Consider the following 9,670-nt stretch of genomic DNA (forward strand, 5'->3'; position numbering starts at 1 on the left):
ATATATAAACAAGTATGTGCATGAATGGAATTATAGCCATACTCTCGGACTCTTATGAGGGCAAACTGGAAACTCATTAAAGAAGCATAACCCCACTGAATGGTTTCTTCCTAAAAAGATATTGCAGAGGTTTTTCTGAAATGGTACTGACTTTCAGTGACATAAGTGATAGTGCCTCTGTAACACTTTATCCATGATAAGATATCGACTTACATCAACAGTTTCAGGGACTTCCTTCACTAGGAACCATGCTATGTTTGAGCAGGCATTCAACTACCAAAGAATAATTTAGATACAAAATGAATACCATGTTTCCAAGTTGCTCTTATGAATAAAACATCTTCTTTTCTAAGCTAAATGCATTACTGAGAAATGTACAGCCCACCCTCCTAATTCACAAGTTCCACATCTGAGGATTCCAACAACTGCAGATCAAAACTATTCGAAAAAATATTATGTTTTGAACATGTACAGGCGGTTTTACTTGCCATTATTTTCTAAACACGGTATAACAAAAGTTTACATACCATTTACATGGTGTTATGTATTCTAAAATCATTGATTTAAAATATACATGCATATTGTATAGGTTGTAAACAAACATCATACCATTTTATATAAGGCACTTAAGCATCTGAAGATTTTGGTGTCCATCAGAGTTCCAGTTCCTGGAAGCAACCCTCCATTATACAGAGGGACTACTCTATACCCAAAATTCATTATTATCTTTTTCTGGATTCCACATATCTTTCACACTTGAAACTGCCATTTAACATTCCAAGATAATCAAGATAATTTGTTTTGTGAGAGGCTGATAAAGGATGAAAATGTGTAAAGCAGGAAACTTTGAGTCTATAAAAACTGAAAATGATATTCCCAGTTCTTGCCTGGGAATAAATGGCTAGAAAATGCTTAGCATTTTCACTAATGCTATTGGATAACTGGCAGTAATGCAATGTGATACCTTATTTATTATTACTGTTATTTTTTTCAGCTTTGAAAAAGGTAAACATTTTGGTTGCTGCAGTTATAGAGAATATTTCTTACTTTACTGCATAGTGTAGAGCTGAGCCTTCCTCTCCACTGGAAGTGGACAGGCGTTAGATTTACGTTCGTTTTTTTTTTTTGTTGTTGTTGTTGTTGTTTGTTTGTTTGCTTTTAAGTTTAAACCAGTTAGGAGTTTATTTTCTCATGTAACATGACATTTAGAGATAAGCAGTCCAGGAAAGGTGCAGCCAGATATTATGTATCCTCTGTTGTGTCTTTAATATCTTGTGACTGTTATCCTTTTTTTTCCTTAAGAAATACATCATTAAGAGGATAAGAGAAAGGGCCAATAGTGAAGAGAAAATGCTAGAGGAAATGTTCCCATTTCCATGAGCTTCCTTAAACACCACTCCAGTGATCTCTGTTTTCTCACTGGTGAGGACTATGGACATTTGACCAATATAAAGCTGCAAGGCAAGCTGGGAATTGAATGCTTAAACATTGTTTCCAGGGCTGGGATTGTGGCTCAGTGGTAGAGTACTCGCCTAGCAAGGGCGGGACCCGGGTTCGATCTGCAGCACCACATAAAAATAAAGGCATTGTGTTGTGTCCATCTACACCTAAAAAAATAAATATTTTTAAAAAATTGTTTCCATATTGCCAACTTCAACAAAATTGGAAGATTTTAACTTTAATGAACATGGGGGAAGCCAATATTGGGACAGTAACTAGTTGTATCAGCTACAGTACAACACACAGCAAATTTTTACCAAATTTTTCCATAAAGACTATTCATTCTGTCCAAAATGAATTAAGGTTAACTAAAATAAGTATAGGATCTGCCTATGAATAAACTTACTTCAAAATTACCTGTGAGTCTAACACATGTTGATGGGAATTAGACAATATTGAGTACTAACTTATAATATTACATTATCAAAACATTTGTCATGTGAGTCAAGCAGAGTTTACGGATATATTGCCATTAATGCTTACAAATTAATGAGTTATGGCACTTTAAGTGCCAAACAGTCATTACAGATAAGATCATAAGAGTTGTGCCTGAATGCTTTTTCCACATTGTTTATAATAGAGTTTCTCTCCAGTGTGAGTTCTAGAATGAGGAATGAGACACGAAGGACAAAATAAACTTTCTCAAAGTCATTTCATTCATAGACTTTCTGCCCTGTACATATTCACTTGTGCATTTTAAGGTTAGTGCTTGTGCTGAAGGCTTTTCCTCACTGTATGCATTTATAGGGCTTCTCTACAGTGTGTGTTCTCACATGTACTCTCAGGTAAGAAGAATTACTGAAGGCCTTTCCACACTCATGTGATCTATCTCCAGTGTGGGACCTTGTGTGTTTCTTAGGGGATCACAGATCAGTGAAGGCTCTTCCACAGCATTGCATTGCTAGGGTTTCTCTCCAGGGTGGGTTATCATGTGTTTCTGAAGGGATGAAAGAACAGTGGAGGCCTCCCACACTCCTTACAGTCATAGGGGTTTCTGTGCACGCTGAGATGAGAGCTCTGGCTGGAGGATATCCCACAATGATTACACTCGGTTTCTCTCCAGTGAGGGATCTCATGTGTTTATTAAGGGAGGACTGAAAACGAAGGCTTTTCCATAGTCAGAGCTCTCCTAGAGTTTCTCTATAGAGTGAGTCCTGACACGTTTCTGAAGAGACAAAGGGTCAGTGAAAACCTTCCCATATTTGTTGCATTCCAAGCTCTACTCCACAGTGAGTTTTTTTTTTTTTTTTTTTTTTTTTTGTGAACACTAAGACAAGACCTTGTTCTGTAATTGGCGTGTTCATAGCATTTCCCTCCAATATGTATTTGCTCACATCCTAAGAAGGAAGATCGTAGGATGAAGGATACACCACACTGATTACACTCTTCAGGTTCTCTCCTGTGAGAGTTCTTAAGTGTTTCTTAAGGCATGACTCCCGATTGAAAGCTTTTCCATAAATCATTAAATTCTAGAATTTTCTCTGCAGTGTGAATACTCACATGACTTTAAATGATGTCAAGTTGAAGGATGGTTGAAGGTTTTGCCTTATTCTGTACATTTATAGCATTTCTCTTCCTTGAAATGCCTGGTACAAATAAGGTAAGACTTCTTTCTGAAGAGTCTCTTACGATAATTACATTCTATAGGTTTCTTGCCAGGTTGGGTTGGTACCATTTTTATGCCATTGGATGTTGCGTTCCTAGGAACATTTTACGCAGGAATTGTATCTTTTAGTTGGGTTTCCCAGTCTTTCGAGGTGCTTTGGAAAATTCCTTTCTCCTCTGTCCTCAGCTCTTGCTGTTCCACCTTAGAAATCAGACTGTATTTGCAGAGCTGATTCCCCAGTGAGCCCAGGTTCCTAAAAGCATCTCATCTCTGTATAATTTTTTTTTTTTTTTGAACAGGGTCCAGCAATACCCAGTCTTCTTGGGAGAATATCACCGCCACTTCCTGGAAGGTCACTGAATTCTGTGACCAAGCTGTCAGCAATCCTGCAATCATTCTTTCTCGTATGTATTTCTGTCCTAGCTGGACATGGTCCTAAGCAGACAGAGCTGACAGGAAGTATTCCCCTGTGGAAGTCTAGGAGGCCAGCAGAGAGTTCTAGCACACACTGTTGGGGAAAAGAAAAATGAGTACAGATGTGTTGAACAGAGCCTGTACCCTAACTGTATCATGGTAAAGAATGAATCCCAGTGAATCCTTGTGTAGGTCAGCTTGACCCAGTTCCATCATATTGGATGTTTTTCCTTGTAAAGGATTCTGTTGAGGGGCTAACCATTTAGTATTAATAAAAAATTTCCCAGTCTTGGGGAAATTTTTCCACTGTCCTCAGCTCTTTTCTTTGTACCACATGAAACATCAGACCAGGTCTACATGGCTGGTTCTCTGCTCTTATCAAATGCAATTAGATTCTTGTAGTTCTCCAGCATCACATCCCTGTTTAAGTTTCTCTGAGTTGGTCCAGCAAAGTCCACTTCTCCTGGGTCAAGTTCACATCCTCAAAGGACACTGAATCCTAAAAATAATTTGTCAACCATTCAGTCACCATACTTTCTTCTTCTGATTTTGCTACATGAAGACAGAAAAGGTCTTGAAGATCACATGGGGAAAGATCAATGGCCAGCATCCAGGGAGTCTTTAAGACAGTGTTGAGACACTAACCACCAGGTTTGCAAGGCCAGGAGGTCATCCGGGCTGGAATCACTGTAACCAGGATAGCAAGGATGCTTTTCCTTAGACATTGGATGGAGCCTTCAGCTAAGATGGCTCTTCCCCCGCACACCCCCCACCCCAGAAATGGTTCAGGGAAGTCATAAAATTGTAACTGTTGTAGATAAGGACATGGGTGATTATTTCATAGTCTGTATAAATGGAATTGTGGACAGTGGGATCTAGGAACAGTTCAGGGTACCTACCAAATCATTTGTCTACCTGTCATTTTTTTAGGTTGATTTGCCTTAATACACATTTTATATATTTTTCTATATTGAATTCTAAACATTTATAATTTTTTACAACTATAAGATGAGCTCTTGAAAGACATACCAAGAATATAATAATAATAATAATAATAATAATAATAATAATAATATAGTTCTCTTAATGTAGAAACTGTCATGCATTCATTTTAATAATAACAATCCTGCAAGAAACTCTCATGACAGGAAAAGAAATTAACTTAATAAACTCATTGAAGTTGGACAAATTCATACCAAGTAAGGTGTTTTTTAAAAATTTTACTTGTTTTTTATCAAAAAAAATAATGTCTTCTTCTAATCCTATTTGTCATTAGGATAAGATAACTTTATGTAGAGTACAAACAAATTAAGTTTCAGACATAGAGTTGGGAAGACTTTAGCAAAATGAGTCTAGATTAGTAACTGCCTGAAGCAGATACATCCTGTACTCATGGTAAAGTTTTTCACTTGTTAAGTTTGATAAGATAGACTCAACTTCTAAAATCCTGATTGAATGCAAGAATTAGCTCAACCTGAACTAACAGGTTCTTTTAGTTTCTCCAGAGGATAATAGGGACTAGGAGATGATAGACTTTGTAGGCAACATTGCCAATGTAACCCTTTCTAATTCTGACTCAACTTTCTTACAGATACCAGGGAAAGACCCATGATTCTCAAGGATAGCTAAGGAAGGAGAAAAGAGAAAATACTTTTTCTTCCTTAATACTAGTCAATAGAATAGTATGTGAATGAAGAATAAAGTATAATAATTATAATACAATCTGAATCTCAGTTAATTCTCCTTTTTAAAAATGATCAGATAAAATAAAATTGAATTGAAAAAGTAAATTCTACCAAACAGATTTTGGACTTCATATTGAGCTTATGAGACAACACTTAAATCCCTGTACCTGAGGTGGCTTCTATTGCTAGATACAGATTGCTTGGCCTGGAACCCAGATTAATAGACTGTGAGGGGAAAGAATAACCATGACATGAGACAGCTGATACATCAGCAACTATTTGGCCTGAAGTTTCCAGAAGCTGGAAGGATTTATGAGTAGTTCATTGGTTTAACATGATAGGTAGGTCTCTCGCTATAGCCAATCTCAACACAGGGAATTATGGATCAACACTTATTAGTTCCTCAAGGAAAAAAAAAAGTGTACTCCATTAAATTTATTTCCAAGGAAAATACAATTTCCATGTACCCTTCTTGAAAAAAGTATTAGAGAACCAACCTCCATGGAGTAAGAAATGAAGCCATGGTAACAGGGATAATAGAAGGGCCCTAAGCCCTGATAGTGTACAGGGAAGGGGGAGGGAAGATGAAGGACAGATCAATTACAAAAAATGGTCCCAATTTTCAACATACTCTGGATCCATGCTTTTTGCTCTTTAACTTTTCAGGACCTTCACAATTTGGCTTGGTTATTCTGCCTCACCTCTGATTTAGACTCAGCTATGTTATATGTTTCAGCAAAAAGAATTTTATGATTTATTTAATATAGATATAGATTATAGTTGATAGATATTGGATTTTGGGTGGGCAAATTAGAGTAGGGATGGGCAGAATATAAGATGGAGTGCATGCAGTTTTCTTTCCTTGTTGATGTGTTATATATACTCAGAAGTGCAAGGACTAAGTCAATCCTCTTGGAATTTTCTATTTTTTCATTCTAATTTTAAAATGAAATATTTATAGCTTATATAATCCAAATTAAAATTTAGGCTGGTATCTCTAACAAAATGAATTAGTCACTAATCTCTTTTTTGAAGAGCGATGCTGACTCCATTTGCATTTACAAAACAGATCATTTTCTTAATTAACAATGGTATCAAGGAAGCTCTTTTCCTCATAATACCCTTGGCAGAGAAGATTAAAAGTTGTGTGGAGAAAATTAAAGTGGAGGTGAAATTTTATTAAGTCTGTTAGCATTATTTAAGAAAATTTTCATTGTTGGAAAATGCATGTAAACATAATTTATGTCAAAAATGTTATAAAGAGAAACAGGATTAATAGTGCATATGTTTGAGACAAACCATTGTTTTGAGTTCATAAAATTGACCTTGCCTTCAAATCAAAGAATTGGAATGGAAAAAAAGTCCCACTTTTTCCTTTCTCCATTTTTTCCTCTGTCTATACCAACCAAAGTTACGTATACCTTTTTGAAAACTTATGAGAAATACATTTTCAAAGTCATTAACAATTGGTCAAAAAAGGAAATGTTGTTAATGATATAATTTTTGTGAGTAAGCATATGTGTTATTTACTTTGTAGTTGAGTTACATATTATATTTTCCACTATATCATATCTGTCATCCAGCCAAAATCAGAAAAGTAGACATACAATAATGTATAATTACTCCAGAGATTTCAAAAGCAGTGTATGAAAGTGTGATATCTAAAGAAGGCTGCAATAATGAAAAGAATGATAAATATAATGGGTCAATCAAGATAGATATTATGCTTGGGAACAGTCAGATTGGGGCAGGTATAGGCAGAATATAGAATGGAATGAACACATTATTTTTTGCTTATGGAACAATTACAAGATACAACAACATTCAGGGTAGCTGGGGACTGATACTACTATCATTAAATTGAGGCTTCTCTGTTTGCTTTGATCCTTATCATTTCTGAGCTAGTCAAAACAGGCCAAGAAAAATCTATAACAAGCAAGCAGCTTCACTTTAAGGGGGGAAATCTATTTAGATTTTTTTTATATCCTCTCAATTCTTAACTCCCAGGACCTTATTTGGAAATAAAACCATTGTGGATGTAATTAGTAAAGCTGAGGTTGTATTGAAGGAGAGTTGGCCGCTTATTCATAATGACTGGTGTTCCTCTAAGAAGATTGTAGGAGTTCTGTGTTTGGGATTGGGGTCCCTGATGACTTCATGGCTGTAGAATGCTTGGTGCTTGGGAAAGTTTCTGTGCAAAGGCATAGGATGCCTGGTTGCTATGGTAATGCTGCCTATTCTAGAGTCTTATCAACTTTGACCTTAATTGTAGGCACATAACTCCTGGAAATAAAGAAACTTGCTTGCTTGATAGCTACAATGTTTCGCCAAGGTCAGGTGCTCCTGGAGCTGCCCACCTAACAGTAAATTCAGACAACGGGGCCTTCTTGAGAACTGCACAAAATTCTTAACATTGCATACTATAACTATGAAATGTAACTGCAAAATAAGCATCCTTACTGATACTCTAAACCATATGTGGTTATGGTACTAATGAACTAATGTAAACTATTGTTATAAATAAACATGGCCAAAAGAACCACTCTGCCACATTCCCTGCCTCTGCACATTGTCTCTCTGTCTACTCTTTATTATTATTCTTTACAGAAGATGGCCACATGAAGACAAAGGCATACAAAAAAAGGATGTGATGGTGAAAGCAGGAACTGGAGTGAGGCAGATGCAAACCACGTAACAATCAATGTTGCTGGTAAAGCATCAGAACCACAATTTAGGCAAGGAGAAAGCCTCCCATGGGTCTTAGAGAAAACATGGCCTTGTAGCTATCTTGAATTTGAACATCTTTCTTCCAGAACTGAGACAATAAATTTCTGTTTTTAACCAAAACAAACAAAATCAATCAATCAAGAAAAACCCATGGTACACATATCACATCTACTCATATTCTTTGGCTGGGGTTCATTTTTATGGCTGCAATTGAAAAGAGAGAAGGAGAAGGTTGGGGGAGAAAATGCTACAAAAAAATTACAGTCTCTGGTTAGATAGCTATGGGCCCAGTAATAACTCTGAAAACCCATTCCTTAAAAAATTGAGAAAATGAGTATTCTAAGACAATGAGCATTAATCATAGAGAATCTGAAAGACTATATTTTCCTAAAATGGCTAAAAATACATCTCCTTCCTTATGCTCTTTTCAATGTCATCTTGAAATTCCTACATCAAAAGATTGAGTCCAATAACCTACTTTTCATGTGCACTATTTGACCAATCAAATGTGGCAGAAATGACACTTGGTGACTTCTGGGACTAAGTCACAAGCAGCTTTAAGCTTCTTCCTGGATCTCCTAGAATACTCTTTCTTGGAACTTAAGACATATGGAGAAGACATATATGTAGGTTCTTCAGTCAACAAAACCAGCATCAGTCGCCAACCAGCCAGCATCAATCACCAATCATATTAGTGACTCCTTTTTGATGTGTAGCCCATCCTCCATCTGACTACAACTATATGGAGTCAACAAGACAAATCACCCAGAACCTTAAGAAATGATAATAAATTATTGTAAATTTCTTTATTTGAAGGCAGTTTGTTAAACAAGAATAAGTACCTGAACAGATGGTAAATATTTACTATGGATGTTGAGTAAAATCTCAGCCTTGGCTCCCCTCAGATTTGAATAATAAGTATTATGCTAGCCAAAAACATGTCTCCTTCTACTCTCCCTTTTATCTTTAAGTTTATGGTGGTGTGGAGAGACTTCAGGGTCCTTGGCTGGAACATCTTTCTTCCATATCACTCTCAAACTTTTGTCACTAAAATTCAAGTATCCCCAGGAGAGGAAGATTTTAGATCTTATCAATCATCTTACTTTAATCAGAATAAAGAAGTTGAAAGTAGGTATAAAAATGAGGATGGGACAGATTCAACTTTAGGCTTTGAATATGTGAGGAAAGCCAAAAAGAAGACTGTAGCATCAAATGGAGAAGGAACTGGGAGGAAACTAGTACAAATTTCATTCCTTTATAATTTTATCCACAGTCTGTCTCATATTCAATAGTCACAGTGAAGGAAACTAGGAAGACATAATAAGAATCAACAAATTATTGTATATCTTGAGTTTTGTTTTTCTATCATTATATATTTTGTTCCTTTTGAATTATTTTTAATCTATGTGGGTGCCTGTAGTTGTCAATAATAAGTAAGATGTGCAATGTGTGGTAGTTTGTATTTGAACACTCCCTCCAGCAAGTTTCAAAAATTGGTCATGCAAAGAGGGTGCATTATTTGTTTGGCTGAACTTACTTGTCATTAGGATATCAATTACTTTCCAGTAAATGTTTGGCCAATTCACTCTTTTAAAATTCAAAAAAATTATAATTTAAAAAATTTCAAATGAAGATGACCATGTCTAAATTATGCAGACATTTAATGACCCATTTACTTCAAAGGATCTATACTATAATTTGTTTTACTTCCAGGGATATAATCCAGTAATAAAATGAA

The 9,670-nt window shown here is 35.9% G+C and overlaps 1 pseudogene; it reads right to left on the reverse strand.

The window, feature by feature from the left end:
* Positions 1 to 4,130, reverse strand: part of LOC125615744 — a 13,088-nt pseudogene extending 8,958 nt beyond the window's left edge.
* Between the last annotated feature and the right edge of the window lie 5,540 nt (positions 4,131 to 9,670).

Source organism: Marmota marmota, unplaced genomic scaffold, assembly GCF_001458135.2.
Source record: "Marmota marmota marmota unplaced genomic scaffold, marMar, whole genome shotgun sequence".
NCBI classification, from domain to species: Eukaryota; Metazoa; Chordata; class Mammalia; order Rodentia; family Sciuridae; genus Marmota; species Marmota marmota.